This window comes from Panthera tigris, chromosome B3 (genome assembly GCF_018350195.1).
Source record: "Panthera tigris isolate Pti1 chromosome B3, P.tigris_Pti1_mat1.1, whole genome shotgun sequence".
Taxonomy (NCBI): Eukaryota; Metazoa; Chordata; class Mammalia; order Carnivora; family Felidae; genus Panthera; species Panthera tigris.
In genome coordinates this window covers 79,909,882-79,930,213 of record NC_056665.1, presented here as the reverse complement: position 1 = coordinate 79,930,213, position 20,332 = coordinate 79,909,882, and the positions used below count along the sequence as shown (strand labels likewise).

Sequence of the window (20,332 nt, the reverse complement as noted above, 5' to 3'; positions counted from 1 at the left end):
TGTCCGACTTCAGTTCAGGTCATGATCTCACAGCTCGTGAGCTCAAGCCCTGCATGGGGATCTTTGCTGTCAGTGCAGAGCCTGCTTCAGATCTTCTGTGCCCCTCTCTGTCTGCCCCTCCCCCCCCAGCTCCCTCTGAAAAATAAACAAACATTAAAACAACAACAACAATAACAACAAAAACTGGTTCTTATAGAGGAGGCTGGGTGGCTCAGTTGGTTGATTGTTCAACTCTTGATTTTGGCTCAGGTCACGTTCCCAGAATCCTGGGATTGAGCCCCATGTCGGGCTCTTCACTGAGCTTAAGCCTACTTGAGATTCTCTCTCTCCCTCTGCCCCTTCTCCCCCATTCACTCTCTTCTCTCTCTCTCTCTCATAAAATAAAAACCAACCAACCAACCAACCAACCAACCAACCAAACCAAAACTGGCTCTTATTAGCCAGGAAACTTCAGCCTCATCTCTGAGCTGAGGTTTAGCTCCTGAATGGGTAGCTAGTGACGCTGAGTAAGTTGTAAATGAACATCTTGCTGGGAATGAAGGACTATGGGAGGGTTAAGCGGGAGCAGTATGTAAAGTAGACAGTCTAGTGGAGAGTGAGAAGCACTGGGGTCTGGGTATCAGAAATGGGGCAACACTGGCTTTTTAGAGAACCCTGTTCTGTGCTGGTTTTGTTTAAGAATTTTTCCAAAGGCAGTGTAAGTGTTGATGATTGTCAGAGCTGGATAATGCATCCATTAGGGTTCATTAGAACATTTTTTTCTAATTAAAAAATATAGTTAAAGTTTTTCAGAATAAAGCCTGTTTTAAGCAATTAAAAAATAAATATACAAACAAGACTATTCAAAAAAAATAAAGGAGTGGTGCCTGGGTGGCTCAGTCAGGTAAGCACTGGTCTCTTGACTTTGGCTTAGGTCATGATCTCACAGTTCATGATTTCAAGCCCTGCATTGGGCTCTGCACTGACTGTGTGGAGCCTGCTAGGGATTCTCTCTCTCCCTCTCTTTCTACCCCTCCTCTGCTTGTGTGCTCAGTTTCTCTCTCTCTCAAAATAAATAATTTCAAAAAAATAAAAGGAAAAATACTAACCAATGTTAAAAAATTTCCCCTTATAAGTAATACAAAAATGCAAATGGAAAAAAACATACCTTTTCACTTACGAGATTAGTAAAGATGTAAAATGATAATATTCAATGCTGTCAGGGATGTAGCATGTTGAGCACTATGCTGATAACTATGACAATCTGTACAATGTGGAAAGCACATATAAAAAATTTCAGGGGTGCCTGGGTGGCTCAGTTGGTTAAGCATCTGATTTTAGCTCAGGTCATGATCTCACGGCTCATGAGTTTCAGGCCCACATCAGGATCTGCACTGAGAGTGCAGAGGCTGCTTGGGATTCTCTTTCTCTCCCTGTCTCTCTCTGCCCCTCTCCCACTTGCATGTGCTCTCTCTCTCTCAAATAAACTTAAAAAAAAATTTTTTTTTTAAATGTGTTCTTACTCTTGATGCAGTAATCATATCCTGTGAATTCATCCCATGGAAAGAATCAGAAATCCAATGATTTATATCCAAAGATGTTCTTTGTAACATTGTTTATGTTATTGAAAATCTGGATAGTCCAACAAAAAGTTAAGTAAATTAGGTCACACATGATTTTTGCAAAATGTTTTCAATAACATGGGAAAATTATTATAATACATTAAGCAAAATAAAAGCATACACTTAAAAGACTAAATGGAAATAAAACAAAATATTAACTGTGATCCACAAGTAACAGTCCCAGGAGGACACAGATGGCACACCCAATAGGGTTTAGCTGAAGAAAGTTTAAAGGGATGATTTATAGAGGTGTGGGAGGGTTAAGAAACCATCCAGGGACTTAGCAACAGAGGGTGGTGTGACCAGCCTTAGTCCCAGGCAGGCAAAAGCAGGGAACAGTAACCAGAGCTGAAGCTGGGGAAGATCCTAACCTCCCTCTTTTCCTATCCTGTGATCTGATATCCCACTAGGCACAGCATATGTGAAACCTGGTAATGCTGTCCTTAGAGATCAGCCTTCTGAAGCAGAGCAGGGCAGAAAATTATGGAGAGTGGATCTAGAGGTCCAAACAGAAATTAACCAGCACAAATATTATCTCTAGTTGGAGGATTGTGGGTGTTTATTATTTTCTTTGTATCTGCTAGTTTATGAAACTCCTCACCCTGGGGTGAACACCCACTGCCCACAGAAGGAGTTTGGAAACAAAAGGCATGCAGTTTACATACTATGTTGTCTTACACAAGCTATCATGTTAAAACAATTTAAAATGTAAAATTTGTGTTAAGAGGCATATGCTTATATTTTTCTAAGTTACTTGTTATAACATTCTTCAGTAATTAATCTCTCTCCCTCCCCATAACTCGTCTTTTCTGATTTTCTATATTGTTCTGCTTTTTCGTACATGATTTGTGTATTTATTAAGTAAACTTTTTACAACAAAAAAATCTCAAGGACTGTTTGCTTTATGAATAGCTATGACTGCATAAAGCACGGTACTGTCATAGCAGCATGGAACTAACAGCTTTGATTTGGTCAAGGTCAAGTAGGAGAAAGGCAGGTCACTTCCTCGTCAACTCCATAGTTGGGGAAATACAGTTCTCAGAATGTCCATGGTTATTTTAGAGGTAGAGAAAGATTCGATGTTGGTGGGCCACTGCTTTCCTTTATCTATCTATCTATTATTTATTTAAAATGTTTATTTATTTGTTTTGAGAAAGAGAGCATGTGTGAGCAAGAGCAGGGCAGAGAAAGAGGGAGAGAGAGAATCCCAAGCAGGCTCTGCACTGTCAGCACAGAGCAGGGCTCAGTCTCATGAACCGAGAGATCATGACCTGAGCTGAAATCAAGAGTTGGTTGTGCTTTACTGACTGAGCCACCCAGCTGCTCCTGCTTTCCTATTTTTAGAACCACTGTGACTATAATGCTTGTTTTGTCTAGAGCCGCCCTTCAAACTGGTCAAATGTTCATGCCCTATAATTTGGGAGAACAACTATAAGATAAAACATTCAAATTCATTTCAGCTGAGTTTAAGAACATATTATTGGAATACTTTTATTTGAAATGTGTTGATTTTATATAAAGTAACTGGTATGAAGCAGTGAGTATATTTCAAAATATGTCTTTTATTGAAAAAATGTTCTTCACAAGCCCTAGTATTAATTTAATCAGGTAAATCTGATTTTTATTGTAGACATTTTGTGTTTGAAAAGCAGTCATATTTGAGGTGTGTAACGATATATCATTTTGGCCTTGACAAGCTAATATGAAAAAAAGATTTTAAAAGAGAAAAGGTATTTTATTCACTTAGAATTTTGAATAACTTTTTAAAGTATAATTTGAAATGATTAAAATAACTCATTACTTGCTAAAAGGCTTGGGTCATGTGTATTTTGACTTAAATTATTTTGCACATTGATGTTAATTTTGATCATTTGCTCACTATCGAGGCTTCTCTGTGAATATTATGCAGCAAAGCCATTAACAACACAGATTCCAATTCAGAATGTTAAAATTCATTGAAACATTGTATGTGCATTTGGTGCATTGAGAAGTTCAGTCACGATCAACCTGTCATGGCTTATCTCTTTGGAGAAACACTAATTTTCTCAAATGGTTTGGCCTGTTTGTGTCAGGAACCTGGATTCCAAACTCCTTTTGAATGCATCTTTCTAAGTTTTAGTTCTATTTAATCGGGCATCGTTTTGAAAATATTGTTTTGGAATAAATTAGATAAAAGAGATGCTGATTTCCTCCCTTTTCATTTTTTCATGTTATCACATGTATTAGTTCTGACCTTATCATTCATTCATCTAACTCTAATCAATAACTTAAATAAATGTGCTGACATAGTGTTTATCAATTAGCTCAACCAATAAAATACTTTTTTAAAGACACAGCATGTAATTAATAGCCATAACTTATGTATTATCTGATAAACATGCACACAAAATCAGAATAAATCAAATGTCTCATCTGACTTCCACAAAAACCATGTAAAATTGCTTAGTTATCAACATATTAAAAAGGTAAAAATTTAGCATTTAATTTTATAAATAGATCAAAATAGAGACCTCTAATAAAAATTAATATACTGAATTTGGACACTGGCTAATTGAGTTAAGGATAAACCCAATGAAGAATGAGCCCAGTTATATATGTATATGTGTGTGTGTGTATAATATATGTGTATATATGATATAATATGATATGATATAATATAACATAAATATATGATGTGATATAAGATAATATAAATTACTGCCATTTTGCCTTTACTGAATACTTACTTAAGAACACTAGACTTCAACACTTGCAAAAAAGACCAATGTTGGAGCCTATACTTGAGAATGCCCATATATCACAAACATGTACAAAATACATTTAGTAAGGAATACATCATGGAAAACTGCCACTAGGGTCCAGTGCTTAACAATAGCAAAGCAAATTACATTAGGTTTTAAGTCCTGAAAATAGTCATCTATAGCTTCATGTTCCACGTCTGGGTTCAAGGATGCCTCCTGAATCCATGGCTTTACCCTTGGATTAATTCTTCCTTCATTTCCTTCCAGTGATGTCTGTTTAATCCAAGTTGGTAGTGTTTCTGCTGATATAACATTCTCAAAAACCTTGTTGGTCTTTTGTGTACTTCATAGGGATCCAAGATATCACACAAGAGGGTCTTCTACAAATCTTTCTTGGATAATCCATCTTCATTCTGGACTTCTGTTGAGATGGTTGCTTAGATCCATGAGTTAGTCGTATGTCTAATCTCTTTACCAAAAGTTTGTTTAGCCACACCATTGGTGTTCTCTCCAGAAGACCCTTTCTCATCTTTTGCTCTATGGGTAGTTTGAGAATATTCCAAATCATCAAGTGCTGGTAACTTATGCTTAAAATTTCCTTCTTCAATATATCTTTTCCCTCTTGCATTTCACAACAAGCAGTAAGGAGAAATTAGCCTGAAGTTTTCACACTTTGCTTGCAAATCTTAGCTAAATATCCAAATTCGTTGCTTTTAAGTACTACTTTCTACCCAACACTAGAACAAAAATCAGCCAAGTTTTCGACACTTGATAACATGGGTTGTCAGTTCTCAAGTGTCCAAAAACATATTCCTCATTTCCTCTAATGACTTCATCAAATCACCTTCAATGTCGATCTTTCTACTAACCATTTCTCCCCACAGCGATCTAAGCTTTTTCTATCATGCATCTCAAAATTCTTCTAGCCTCTATCCATTACCCAGTTCCAAAGCCACTTCTACATTTTTAGGTATTTATTATAGGAGCGCCCACTTCCTCAGTACCACGTGTGCATTAGCTTCTGAGGGTTCTGTAACAAAGTACTATAAACTGGCTAGCTTAAAACAACAGAAATTTATTCTGTCACAGTAATGGAGGCTAGACGTCCAAAATCGAGGTATCAGCAGGGCTGTGCTCCCTCTGAAGGAAATCCTTCCTTGCCTCTTCCTTAGCTTTTGGTGTTCCCTGGCAACCTCTGGCATTCCTTGCTTATAGCTACATCACTCAATCTCTGCTTTTGTCATTATATGGCTTTCTTCCTTATGTGTCTTCACATGGCCTTCTTATAAGGACACTAGTCTTTGGATTTAGGACCCACCCTAATCTAGTATGATCATTTTAACTAATTACATCTGTAAAGACTATTTCCAAATAAGATCATGTTCTGAGATTCTGGATGGACACGAATTTTGAGGGGGCACTTTTCAACCAGAGACTCTCAAACATGTTAAACAGCCTAACAATGCACAAAACTGTTCATTGTAGTGTAATTAGCAGTAAAGTGAATTAACAGTTGTTGAGTGTCATAGATGCTTATGAGAGAAATTAATTCAATGTTCCTGTAAAAATAAATTTTACATGTGTCGTTCAGTTTACTTCACCTTTAGCATTGTATTTTTAACCTCCTAGTTGGGCCCATTTTCTTAATCTATTGTAGAAAGACTCAAGCTGGAAAAAAAAGTTGGAGGAGAAAGGTATTTTTAAACATTTTTTAAATGTTTGTTTGTTTATTTATTTATTAATTTTTTTTTAACATTTATTCATTTTTGAGAGAGCATGAGCGGGGAAGGGGCAGAGAGAGAGGGAAACACAGAATCCGAAGTAGGCTCCAGGCTCTGAGTTGGCAGCACAGCACGTGATGTGGGACTTGAACTCAGGGACCATGAGATCATGACCTGAGCTGAAGTTGGAAGCCTAACTGATTGCGCCACCCAGGTGTCCCTATGTTTATTTATTTTTGAGAGAGAAAGAGAGGGAGAGAGCACGTGCACAAGTGGGGGAGGGGTGGAGAGAGAAGGAGACAGAATCCCTGAAGCAGGCTTCAGGCTCTGAGCTGTCAGCACAGAGCCCAACACTGGGCTCAAACCCATGAACCAGGAGATCATGACCTAAGCAAAAGTGAAATGCTCAACTGACTGAGCCACCCAGGTGCCCTGGCAAAGGTATTTTTTTATTTTTGTTTGTTTTGATTTATTTCTTTGACTCTCCTTTTATTGTTCCCTGCCCATCTCTCCTCTCCTCCTCTCTTGAAGTGACTGTCATATTTATGATTCTCCATCTCCTTTTAGGTAGTTTATTTCGTATTTGGGAAAATTCTTAACTTATAAGTTCTGCCCACCTAAATTAGAATTCCTAGGTCCCTTGCCAATTTCCTTTAACCCTGAACCAGAAATTCTAGTCAGGCAAGGGAAAAAAAAAAGGTATGTAAACTGGAAAAGGAAGAGTAAAACTATCTGTATTCACAGATGACATGACGATCTATGTTGAAAATACTACGGAATTGACAAAAAAGTTACTAGAACTAATAAGTAAGTTTAGAACAGTTGCAGAATACAAGGTCAATATACAAAAACCAATTGTATTTCTATATACTAGTAGTAAACAATTAAATTAAAATAATTTAAATTAAATTGAAATTGAAATTAAAATAGTACCATTAGGGTGCCTGGATGCCTCAGTCAGTTAAGTGTCCAACTTTGGCTCAAGTCGTGATCTTGCAGCTCGTGAGTTCGAGCCCCCAGTTGGGCTCTGTACTGACAGCTTGGAGCCTGGAGCCTGCTTCAGCTTCCGTGTCTCCCTCTCTCTCTGCCCCTCCTGCTCTCACTCTGTCCTAGTCTCACTCTCAAAAAATAAAACATTAAAAAAAATCCAAAACATTCATCATAGCATCAAAGATATTAAATGCTTAGGGATAAATTTGCCAAAATTTGTATAAGACATGTACAGTGAAAACTACAAAACACTGTTGAGAGAAACTAAAGAAAGCCTAAATCAATAGATAGGTTTACTGTATTCATGGATCATAAGGCTCAACATTATTAAGATGTCATCTATTCCCAAGTTGATCCATATATTCAACGGAATCAGAATTAAAATCCCAGCATTCTTTTGACAAGCTGATTCTAAAATTTTATAGAAATGCAAAGAACCTAAATTAATCACAAATACACACACATGCACACACACCATGAAAAAGAAAGTTTGACTACTAACATCATCTGATTTCAAGATTTGTTATTATAAAGCTACAATAATCAAGACAGGATGGTATAGGTACAAAGATATACATATAATTCAATGGAATAGAATAGAGATTCCATAGATAGACCTAAATAGGTTTGGTCAAATAATTTTTGACAAATATACTAAGAAAATTCACTGGAGAAAGGATGATATTCTCAACAAATGGTGCTAGAACAGGATAGCTTATGCAAAACAGTGAACCTCTACCATGATCTCATTCTATATACACAAATTAACTCAAAATGGGTCATAGATCTAAGATATAAGAGCCAAAATTATAAAATTCCTAGATGAAAACATTGGAAAAAATGTTAGTTAACTTGGATTTGGCAGATTTCATAAACACTACACAAAAACCATAAACTACAAAAGAAAAACTAGAACTTTTACTCTTTGAATGACTATGCTAGGAAAATGAAAATCCAAGCCACAGAATGGGAGAAAATATTTGCAAAACATTTATCTGCCAAAGAACTTATACTAAGAATATACAAAGAAAAGTTACAACTTAATTATATTAAGACAAATAGCTCAATTAAAAATGGCAAAATATTTGAACAGACACTTCATCAAAGAAGATATAGAAATGGCAGTTAAACACACAAATATATGCTCAACATCACTAATCAATTTGGAAATGTAAATTAAAACTATAATAAGCACCCAGTTAAATGGCTTAAATAATAATACTGACCATGTCAGCTGTTAATGAGAATCTGGAGTTACTGGAACTCTTATAGACTGCTTATGCTAACGTAAACTTGTGTAGTGATTATGGAAAACAATTTGGCAACTTATTAAAAAGTAGGATATACATATATTACTTACCCAGACATTCTACTTCTATGTATTTACCCACAAGAAATGAAAGCGTACATCTGCACAATGACTTGCACATGAATATCCATAGGAGCTTTATTTGTAAAGGCCCAAATTGGAAACAACCCAAATATACAACAACAATGACTGGATAAATGTATTATGCTATATCCATACAATGGAATACTATAGAGAAATAAAAAGGAATGAACTATTGATACATAAAATCCCATGGATTAATCTCAAAATTACTATGTTGAGTGAAAGAATCCAGATAAAAAAGAATAACTATAATTCCATTTGTATAAAATTCTGGAAAATGAAAACTAAAGCAAAAGAAAATAGATTCATGATTGCCTGGCACAGGGAAATATGAGGGAGGCGGAATGAATTACACAGGGTATAGAGAAAGTTTTAGGGGCTAGAGATACGTTCATGATCTTTTTATGGTAATGGTTTTATAGGTGTATACATATGTCAAATGTATCAAATTATATACCTCTACTATATGCAGTTTACTGCACTATCGATTTACAACTTACTAAAGCTGAAAAAATTACAAAAACCAAAGGAAAAAATAAAGAAATTCTAAAAGAAGAATAATTCAACTTTTTGTTAAAGATGAGAGCTGAGATGATGTTTGCATTCATGATTTCATACTTGTAAAGCACTGGGAACAGCCAAACTTAAAAAGCATTTAATACACATGCTTACCATTCTTATTATTAAAAAAAATCCTCAGGCACTTTAATTTAGAAATGAGCAACAAAATAGAATAGCTTCCATTTTGTTTGCTTGTGTCAAAGGTGTCCTGCTTTAGGGGACATCAGTGGTTGTCAGGGTAAACTCCTGACAAAGAAGTGGCAGGGTGATGGTGCAATGGCAATCTTTTTAACTTTAGACCTTTTAGCCTCAAGTCTGTTTTTCTAGTCTTCCCTGGCAAGTAACCTAATGTCTTTTAATATATTAATTACTGGCTTAACATAGTAAGAGTGGATTCTAATAACTGCAGCCAAACACCCCCATTAAAACCCCTCAGAAAAAAAATTGCAAAAATGAGACATCTTTTTTTTTTTTTTTTTTTTTTAGAAACATTGGAATTTGCTTTTACTCTTTTGTTTTAGGGAGAGAGGGAATCTTTTTTTGGGGGGAGGGGGAGGGGAAAGAGAGGGAGTCTTTACTTAGCTAAACATTTAATCAACAGGCTTAAAGACATTTGTATAGTCTGTACCTCCCCCTACTTAATTTTTTTTCATTGTTACTTTACATAGAAATCTATATTTGGATTAAAATAGAGGCATGTGGGTCGGGTATTCACTGGATTTTTCATGAAAAGATTTTGGGTTCTCAAAGTGTAGTGATTTTGGGAGTAGTGGAGAGGTGGTAAGGATGGATGAACTTAAATGTAAATGATATTAATGAGAACATAAATAACATAAATTATGACACATCTTGATTTTATTGTTTGTTTAAGATAATGTCAGATGTGACTGGTCTATTGAACATCACATACCAATTTTAGGCAAATGAGTTTTCACTTGATTGGGAAGTTTTGCTTAAAGAGGTAACCTGATTTTCATACTCAATTTTCATTTTAAGGATGATGCCTTTGGGCAACAGATACCCTTAGTGGAGGTTAGAGCTATGTGTACTGACACAGAATAGTATTTGTGACAAGTCTTTAAAGCAAAGGAGTAAGACAGAGTAATGTGGATAGTATAACGCCACCTGTATGTTATTTGTATATATATATATGATATTACATTATTTATTTATTAGAGAAATTGAATCAGAGAGCGTTTGGACTTTGGCACACTAAGCACAGTGGAATGCTGGGGTGAGATACTCACTGAAAGCACAGAGTCTGGATAAAAGTTTTTATAATAGAAAGGGAGAAGACCTACACAGCCTCTTCTGTTGCTAAGCTCCAGTAATATTGGCTGCCAGGTGTATATATGCCTGGCAGAAGATAAGAGACCAGTTCCTAAGAAAAGATCTATGAATATTGATATTTGGGGGTCTCCTCAAGAAAAGTCTGGATTTCTGAATAATCACTCTGAGTTAGCTTTTTATTGTTTCACTCTAAAATATCTCTAGACATGTTGCTGTCCAGTTTTCTCAACACTTGAAGAGACTGTCCTTTTCTCATCGGATATTATTTCCTGCTGTGTCAAAGATTAACTCATCATATAGTTGTGGGTTTATTTCTGGATTTTCTATTCTGTTCCATAGGCCTCTGTGCCTATTTTTGTGCCAGTACCATCATTACAGCTTTGTGGTATAACTTGAAGTCCAGAATTGTGATGCCGCCAGCTTTGCTTTTCTTTTTCAAGGTTGCTTTGGCTATTCAGGGTCTTTTGTGGTTTCGTACAAATTTTAGGATTGTTTCTTCTAGCTCTATAAAAAATGCTATTCGTAGTTTAATAGGGATTGCATTAAATGTGTAGATTGCTTTGAGTAGTATAGACATTTTAACAATATTTGTTGTTCTAATCCATGAGCATGGAATGTCTTTCCATTTCTTTGTGTCCTCTTCATTTTCTTTCATCAGTGTTTTATAGTTTCAAAGTACAGGTCTTTCACTTCTTTGGTTAGGTTTATTCCTAGGTATTTTTATGGTTTTGGTGCAAATATAAATGGGATTAATTCCTTGGTTTCTCTTTCTGCTGCTTCATTATTGGTGTATAGAAATGCAACAGATTTCTGTACATAAACAGACATTTCTCCAAAGAAGACGTACAGATGGCTAACAGACACATGAAAAGATGCTCATCATCCCTTACCATCAGGGAAATGCAAATCAAAACTACAATGAGATATCATCTCACATCTGCCAGAATTGCTAAAATCAACAACACAGGTATTGGTGAGGATGTGGAAAAGAAGGAACACTCATGCACTACTGCTGGAATGCAAATTGGCACAGCCACTCTGGAAAACAGCATGGAGGTTCCTCAAAAAGTTAAAAATAGAACGACCCTATGATCCAGTAATTGCAGTAGTAGGTATTTACCTAAAGAATACAAAAACACTAATTCAAAGGGATGCATGTACCCCTATGTTTATAGCAGCATTATTTATGATAGCCAAGATATGAAAGCAGACCAAGTGTCCATCAACTGATGAATGGATAAAGAATATGTGGTATCTACATCATCTATATCTATATATCTATCTATATATCTATCTATATCTGTATCATCTATATCTATTTATACATACAATGGAATATTATTCAGCCATAAAAAGAATGAAATCTTGCCATTTGCAATAACATGGATGGATCTGGAGTGTATAATGATATGTGAAATAAGCCAGCCAGAGAAAGACAAATGCCATAAGATTCCACCCATATGTGGAATTTAAGAAACAAAACAAATGAAGAACAACAAAGAGAGAGAGAGAGAAATAAAAAAAACCCAGACTGTTAACTATAGAGAACAAGCAGATGGTTAGCAGAGGAGACCTGGGTAGCGGAATGGTAAAATGGGTGAATGGGATTAAAGTACACTTATCTTGATGAGCACTGAGTAATATATGGAACTGTTGAATCACTATATTGTACACCTGAAGCTAACATATAACACTGTATGTTAACTACACTGGAATTAAAATTAAATTAAAAAAATTAAATAAAAAAAGTATGATAAATATTCCTCCCTAATGATAAGAAAGACAATCATTTGAGACCATGAGGTCTCAAACAAGTTTGAGAAAAAAGCCAACATACAGAGGATGGAGTAACAGAGAGAAGGAAAAAACCTGAAAAATCATTGACAATGCTGGTCTGTGAACCAAACCAAGAATTGCCCCTACCCCTGAATCTCCTCTTATATGAGATCATTAAAGCTTTTCATTATGGAGGCTATGTTTCGGGTTTTCTTTCTTTCTTTCTTTCTTTCTTTCTTTCTTTCTTTCTTTCTTTCTTTCTTTCCTTCTTTCCTTCTTTCCTTCTTTCCTTCTTTCTTTTTCTTTTCCAGTAGAAAGCATCAGGACTAATACACTAGGATTTGGAGTTTCAAAGACCTAACCCCTGAAATACTCAGGGCATAAAGTTTATGCTAACAGATTTAGAAGCAACAGTCAAAGCCAGCTTGATAACAGCTGTTTCTGGGAGGCAGATTGAGAGAGAGAGAGAGAGAGAGAGAGTAAGAAAAAGCTAAGAAATTGGTATTTCCTGGGATGAGGTCCTACTCAGTGCTCAACCCCTGTCCTAATCTCAGGATGGAAAAGGAACAAGAGAAATTCCTGAGAATTTCTCTCATGTCTCCTGAGAGAAGAAAGTAGTTGAGAGAAATCAGGTCGGTTTGTTGTCTGGATCAGGAAGGTGCAGACATTTGAATGTACACTAAATGGAGACCAGGCAGGAATGCGGAATCACAGAGATGCAGCCTGGGCAACTTGGGACCAGACATGTCCCATGCCCTACCTCCACCATCATCAGTACTTTATAACCTGCCTGGAATCTATACACAACTCTTTAGGGAGTAGGGGAATGGGTAAAAAACCTGATTGATTAACTTTAGTTTCTCACAAAATGAGAGCTAAAAATAGAAACTTTATAAAAATAATAGTGTCCAGACCTGAGATTATGTTTTGACATATATACTCATTACTTAATTAATTTCTGATAATAATGATATAATACCTGTTTTCACACTTAAGAAGCTCACAGTCTAATAAGCAAGACAAGCAAATAAATAGTTAACTCTGATATATGAAGTGTTTGATAGGTAAATATTGAAGATGATATAATAGCACAGAGCTGGAGTGGGGAGTACAGCTTGAGCTCTGTTTTGAAGGACAAAAAACAGTTAACTACAGGTGCTATGGGGAAATGGTGAGTTCTGTTTTGGCCTTGTTTCATCTGAGGGATGACTTTCATTTGTTTAAGATCAAGGAAACTTGGACATGTCTGTATATTAAGAGGAATGAGGCAGCAGAGAAGTAGAGAATGAGGAGAATGGCTACAAGTGATGGTCTGAGAGCCCTGGGGAGGGAGAAAAGAGACACAGATCACAGGCCCAGAACTTTGCTTTTGCCAGATAGGAATAGTGAAAATACATACGCACACAGGAAGAGGTGAATAAAGTTAAGAGTGTTCATGCTTGGGGCACCTGGTTGGCTCAGTCAATTAAGCATCTGACTTTGGCTAAGGTCATGATCTCCCATTGGATCCCAGTGTTGGGCTCCCTGCTGTCAGCATGGGGTCTGCTTCAGATCCTCTGCCTCCCTCTCCCTCTGCCTCTCCCCTACTCACACTGTCTTTCAAAAAACTAAATAAACATAAAAAAAAGAGTGTTCATGGTTGATGCCTTTTATTTTATGTGAGAAGTAGAAGTTAAGGGTCATTTTTTTGAGGGCAAGAGAGACAGATTAAGGATTTAAGGAGGGGAGTTACATGGCCAGATTTGTATTTTAAAACACTCTGGTAGAGATTCAAAGAATGAATTAAAGAGAGAAGATCAGAAAACACTGAAGCTGAGAGATCCATTAAGAGATTATTAGAATCATTTGGGGGAAAAATCATGAAGACCTGAATTAAGACTGACAAAAGGGAATAAAAGGAATGGTCTCCATAGATATTTATAGGCCAAGTTATTCTTTTTTTTATTTAAAAAAATTTTTTTTAACGTTTTATTTATTTTTGAGACAGGGAGAGACAGAGCATGAACAGGGGAGGGTCAGAGAGAGGGAGACACAGAATCTGAAACAGGCTCCAGGCTCTGAGCTGTCAGCACAGAGCCCAACACGGGGCTCAAGCTCACGGACCGCGAGATCATGACCTGAGCTGAAGTCGGCCGCTTAACCAACTGAGCCACCCAGGCGCCCCTAGGCCAAGTTATTCTAAGAAGTGCCTGTTTATACACAAGCAGTGAAGGAGAGAGAGGAAAGGAGGGTGATACCCAGGTCTAAACATTTGGGTTATTTGAAACCTCAGCAGGAAGGAGAGGTTTATGGGAGAAGATAATGAGCTTAACTTTGAACACTGGAATAAAAAGATATTGATAAAGTTGTGGATTTAGACAGAAATTGATGTAGATATAGAAGGCAGTTGGATCTGTGGATCTGTACTTTAAGAGGGATGGTCTGACCCAGAGAGAGAAAGTGAGGAGAAATGTGTTCCATGAGAGTGGTGGTTAAAGCAATGGGTGAAAATGAGATCAACTTGTATGAGTATGTGAAGAAGAGATTTTATGTCTTTGTTTTTAGTCCATTCCTGTAGTTCACCAATTTGATAATCCTACACTGTCTTCAGTGATTCCTAAATGTGTATCCTACATTTGCACTTTGAGTTAACATTATTTTCTCTCATTTAGTGTTCACAGTAGTCAGGGAAGCCCTGAAAAGCCCACAAAGGCCATGGAACTAAGATCTACTATAAACATGACATGGTTTATTATTATGAATTCATTAGTGATAGTTGTACAGTGAAGGCTTTAAGACTACCAAATAAGCATCTATCTCTTTAGTAGCAGAAGCCTACTATGTTAAGAATGAACATCCCCTTTTGTCAATTCTGACACTAGTTATAGCATAGTGGACAAACTTATGCAATTCCTTGTTACCAATTTTAATACTCTCATTATGAATAGAGTACAACGTTTCAGTTTGTGCTTTAAAATCATCTTACATACGGAGATACATATACATGTGAAATTACCAAAAATGCCTTTAACCCATTTTAATGCATATATTACAGTGCACAAAATGAATGTATTTCCATTTTTCTCTACAGAAAGGCAAACAGTCTTTTTCTTGTAGTATCTCATAAATGACCTTAGTACTGACCCAAATATAACCTACTAATTACCCTCTGTGTACCTTCCAGGCCCTGATTAGTTGTATTTAGCATTTGTGTGAGACTGTGATTCTACTCTGGAAATCTTCCTTATAGCTTGTAATTCCCGGTGGAAAAAAAAATTGCTGTGACCTATACAGTTGGAGAAAAGAAAACACAGCTACACTCTTCCAAAAGCAGAACAAAGCAATGAAATAACATACCTTTCACAAGGGACTTGGTGTTATCTGAAACCCTATAATCCACATCCCATTCTGCTTCTTCAATAGGTTGGATGATTTCAGTGGGCGGGTTGGAGAACTAATCAATTTTGAAACAGCATCTGCAAAAATAGATAATGTTCATCTAAAGGGCAACCTAGTCATAAAGCCCCACTGGGATGAGTAAATAAACACACGTCTTTGTATAAGGGGGATCCCCTAGATGGAACTGCAATGCAGTATTGGCAATGTGGTATTCCATCAATACCATCAAAGGAATTTATCAAGCACCAACATTAGGATGAACTATGTGATTAAACTGACATGGTTCTTGAACTCCTAGACTTTATAATGTATTCTAACTTCTGCACCCATAATGGAACACTTAAAAACCTAGATCTCACTGGATCCTAATCTTTTCTCCCCAATTTCTTTTCTCCTATGTGTCCTATGCTAGTGAAGGAATCCAAGGCATCCAAGATTCCTCTCTGTCACTTCCTGTAGCCAATTCATCTTTAAGGCTTATTGGTTCAACCTCCTAATTATGTTTTGAACCATTCATTTCCCCTTTCCTTTATCTCTATAGCCATTGGCCTCTTTACTATAACTACTGCAATATCAGTTGTCCTGAATCCTCTTCTCCCATCTATTCCCACACTGCCACTGGAGTGATCCAACTTTCAAATCTTGGTATATCACTCATCTGTTCAAAACTCCACAAATGTCTCTATTCATTTACCATCTACTTTCTTGATATTCCTACTATTTTAAGTCTCAATTCAAATATGACTTTTAAAGGATTCTCAGAGTTAGTCACTATTCATTTAGTCAATATTTATTAAGCACAAACTTCATGTCATACATGGGGCTAGCATTGGAAATAGAGCAGGGACATAATCCTGGCCTCACAAAGTTTACAGTGGTAGGAAAGACAATGAAATAACATGAAGTATGATGAGTATGGTGAGGAACTAATTTGGGTACACATAATAAGAAGAGAGGGGCGCCTGGGTGGCTCCGTAGGTTAAGCATCTGACTTTTGATTTCTGCTTAGGTCATGATCTTGTGGTTTGTGGGTTTGAGCCCCACATTGGGCTCTGCAATGACAGAGCCTGCTTGGGATTCTCTCTCTTTCTGTCTCTCTGCCCCTCCCCACCTCTCTAAAAAATAAATAACTAAACTTAAAAAAAAATAAGATAGAGCTCTAGGGATCCCTGATATTTATGGTGTAGAGGAAGTTCTTCAAAGAACTGGCCAATAAGGTGAGAGAGAATGTGTTGCCTTGCAAAGCCAAAGAAAGAAAGTATTTTAAAAAGAAAGAATGATTAAGGATATCTAGCATATAAGGACTGAAGATTGCCTTGGAATTTAGCAGGGACACTTGAAAGCAACTTTGGGGGAGTGGTGGCTGCAAGAGCTACCCTAGAATGAGTTGAGGAATAAGAAGTAAAGAAATGGAAACAGCAAATGTCAAAATTTGGCTGTGATGGAGAGAGGAAATTTGGTTAAATGGGAGGGAATTGAGGGTTGAAGAAGACATCCCTGAAAAGTTCCATGTAATTTGTGAGTATCTCATAATAGAAACAATTATCATCTTATATAATATTGCTTAGTTTTCTATTCCAACACTAAAAAGCAAGACATGCATCCTTCTATCTTTATATCTCCAGCTCCTGGCACAGGTGCAGGTACAAATAAGCACTCTAAATATTGGTTTAATAGCTGATTATCTAAATGAGTGATTTGCTTTAACCCAAATATGAGATTCATTCTTCAATTATCATCTTCTCTGACTTGTCTCCACATTTCTGTCAACTTCCCTTCCTGACTTGTAGTCACAAGAGTCCCACAAGCTTCAGGCCTTGGACCCCTGTTCTCTCCTGTGTATGCTCCTTCTCTAGGAGCTCAACTCATATGGTTTCAGCAGCTGAATCCCAAATCTATCCCTCAACCCTATAATTTTACCTTTCTAGCTACTTCAGGGTCCTTGATGCTTGACTGCTTTACCAGTGCCTGGAACTTACCACATATGCAACTGTACTCATTACTATTCCCCCCTTTAAGTCAGCCAATATATTTTTCCAATTTTACGAAGACTTTTTACCTATAGAGATATTTGAACGTTGTTATGTTATGAATGCTGTGTTCCAATCCTTACTTGTTCAGATGTGCTTATACATGGCTAGATCCAAGTATAGACATTCCATCCTCAAAAAGGGCAGTCTTCTACTACCCCAAAATAATATGGGCATTATTAATAATGTTCCATCAACACTGTATACTAGATGTTTGCTTGACAAATTACAACTCTAAATTCTTGGCCCAGTGTTTCACCTGTGGAGTAGACAAGCTGTTGACATGGTTATCTACTATGAAATAATCCACCAATAGCAACATTAGATAATTTATAGCTTTTATTTACTTTTCCTAGTCTTTAAACTGAACTGGTTAAAGTCTTAGAGTCATGGGCTAAAACTAAACAGTCTTAACATATAGATACCTTGCCTGCATCATAATATTTCTGCAAAAATTTAGATAGAGAAAATTTCTCTGAACAAAGCAGTTAAAATATTCATTGGGAATATTTGCTTCTTATTCATGTGATGCCACTTTTATTGTTTTTTAAAATTTACATCCAAGTTAGTTAACATATAGTGTAATAATGATTTCAGCAATAGATTTTAATGATTCATCAGTTACATATAACACCCAGTGCTCATCCCAACAAGTCTCCTCTTTAATGCCCCTTGCCCATTTATCCCATCCCCTTACCCAAAACCCCTCCAGCAACCCTCAGTTTATTCTCTTTAAGAGTCTCTTATGTCTTTTCTCCCTCCCTGTTTTTATATTATTTTTGCTTCCCTTCCCTTATGTTCATCTGTGTTGTATGTTAAATTCCACATATGAGTGAAGCCATATGATACTTGTCTTTCTCTTACTAATTTCACTTAGCATAATATCCTCTAGTTCCATCCACATTGTTGCAAATAGCAAGATTTCATTCTTTTTGATTTCCAAGTAATATTCCATTGTATATCTGTATATACCACATCTTTATCCATTCATCTGTCGATGGACCTTTGGGCTCTTTCCATACTTTGGCTATTGTTGATAGTGATACTATAAACATTGGGGTGCATGTGTCTCTTCGAATCAGCATTTTTGTATCCTTTGGATAAATATCTAATAGTACAATTGCTGGGTTGTAGGTAGTTCTATTTTTAAGTTTTTGAGGAACCTCCATACTGTTTTCCAGAGTGGCTGCACCAGTTTGCATTCCCACCAGCAGTGCAAAAGGGTTCCTCTTTCTTTGTATCCTTGCCACAATCTGTTGTTGCCTGAGTTGTTAATGTTAGCCATTTTGACAGGTGTGAGGTGATATCTCATTGTGGTTTTGATTTATATTTCCCTGACGATGAGTGATGTTGAGCATTTTTTCATGTGTCTGTTAGCCATCTGGATGTCTTCTTTGGAAGAGTGTCTATTCATGTCTTTTGCCCATTTCTTCACTGGATTATTTGTTTTTTGGGTGTGGAGTTTGGTGAGTTCTTTACAGATTTTGGATACTAACCCTTTATATGATATGCCATTTGCAAATATCTTCTCCCATTCTGCCAGGTGCCTTTTAGTTTTGCCGATTGTTTCCTTCACTGTGCAGAAGCTTTTTATCTTGATGAGGTCTTTTTATCTTGGTAAGTTTATTTTTGCTTTTGTTTCTCTTGCCTCTGGAGACATGTTGAGTAAGAAGTTCTGTGGCTGAGGTTAAAGAGGTTGTTGCTTATTTTCTCCTCTAGGATTTTGATGGTTTCCTGTCTTATGTTTAGGTCTTTCATCCAATTTGAGTTTATTTTTGTGTATGGTGTAAGAAAGTGGTCCAGGTTCATCCTTCAGCATGTCACTTGTCCAGTTTTCCCAACACCATTTGCTGAAGAGATTGTCTTTATTCCATTGCATATTCTTTCCTGCTTTGTCAAAGGTTAGTTGGCCATATGTTTGTGGTTCCATTTCTGGGTTCTCTATTCTGTTCCATTGATCTGAGTGTCTGTTTTTGTGCCAGTACCATACTGTCTTGATGATTACAGCTTTGTAATATAGCTTGAAGTCCAGAATTGTGATGCCAGGTTTGGTTTTCTTTTTCAGGATTGCTTTGGCTATTCAGGGTTTTTTTGGTACCATACAATTTTTAGAATTATTTGTTCTAGTTCTGTGAAGAATGCTTGTGTTACTTTGATAGGGATTGCATTGAATATGTAGATTGCTTTGGGTAGTATAGACATTTTAACACTGTTCTTTGAATCTATGAGCATGGAATGTTTTTCCATTTTTTGGTGTCTTCTTCAATTTCTTTCATAAGCCTTCTATAGTTTTCAGTGTATAGATTTTTCACCTCTTTGGTTAGGTTTATTCCTAGGTATTTTATGGGTTTTGGTGCAGTTGTAAATGGGATCAATTCCTTGATTTCTCTTTATGCTGCTTTATTATTGGTGTATAGAAATGCAACAGATTTCTGTGCATTGATTTTATATCCTGAAACTTTGCTGAATTCATGGATCAGTTCTAGCAGGTTTTTGGTGGAGTCTTTTGGATTTTCCATGTAGAGTATCATGTCGTCTGCGCATAGAGTATCATGTCATCTGTGAAAGTCAAAGTTTGACTTCTTCTTTATTTGGATGCCTTTTATTTCTTTATGTTGTCTGATTTCTGAGGCTAGGATTTCCAATACTATGTTGAATAACAGTGAATGTGAAAGCACTTTTTAATGAGCCAGGCATATTGCCTCTATATTAGATAACATAAAGACAAGCAATGTTTCATATATAGATCATATAATTTTTATCAGGATTATCTAAGGTTATCTAGAATCCATCATTTTATTTTATTTTAGCTAAATGTTATCTGAAAGAGGAATTTAATAATTATCCTAAA

The 20,332-nt window shown here is 36.4% G+C and overlaps 1 long non-coding RNA gene across 2 annotated transcripts in view; it reads right to left on the bottom strand.

Annotated features, from left to right (window-relative positions):
* LOC122239571 overlaps positions 1–20,332 on the bottom strand; it is an 85,415-nt gene that overhangs the window by 36,554 nt on the left and 28,529 nt on the right. For both annotated transcript variants that reach the window (XR_006218773.1, XR_006218774.1), the window contains exon 3: positions 15,410–15,528. This is a non-coding gene — a long non-coding RNA (uncharacterized LOC122239571). The remainder of the gene's footprint in view (positions 1–15,409; positions 15,529–20,332) is intronic.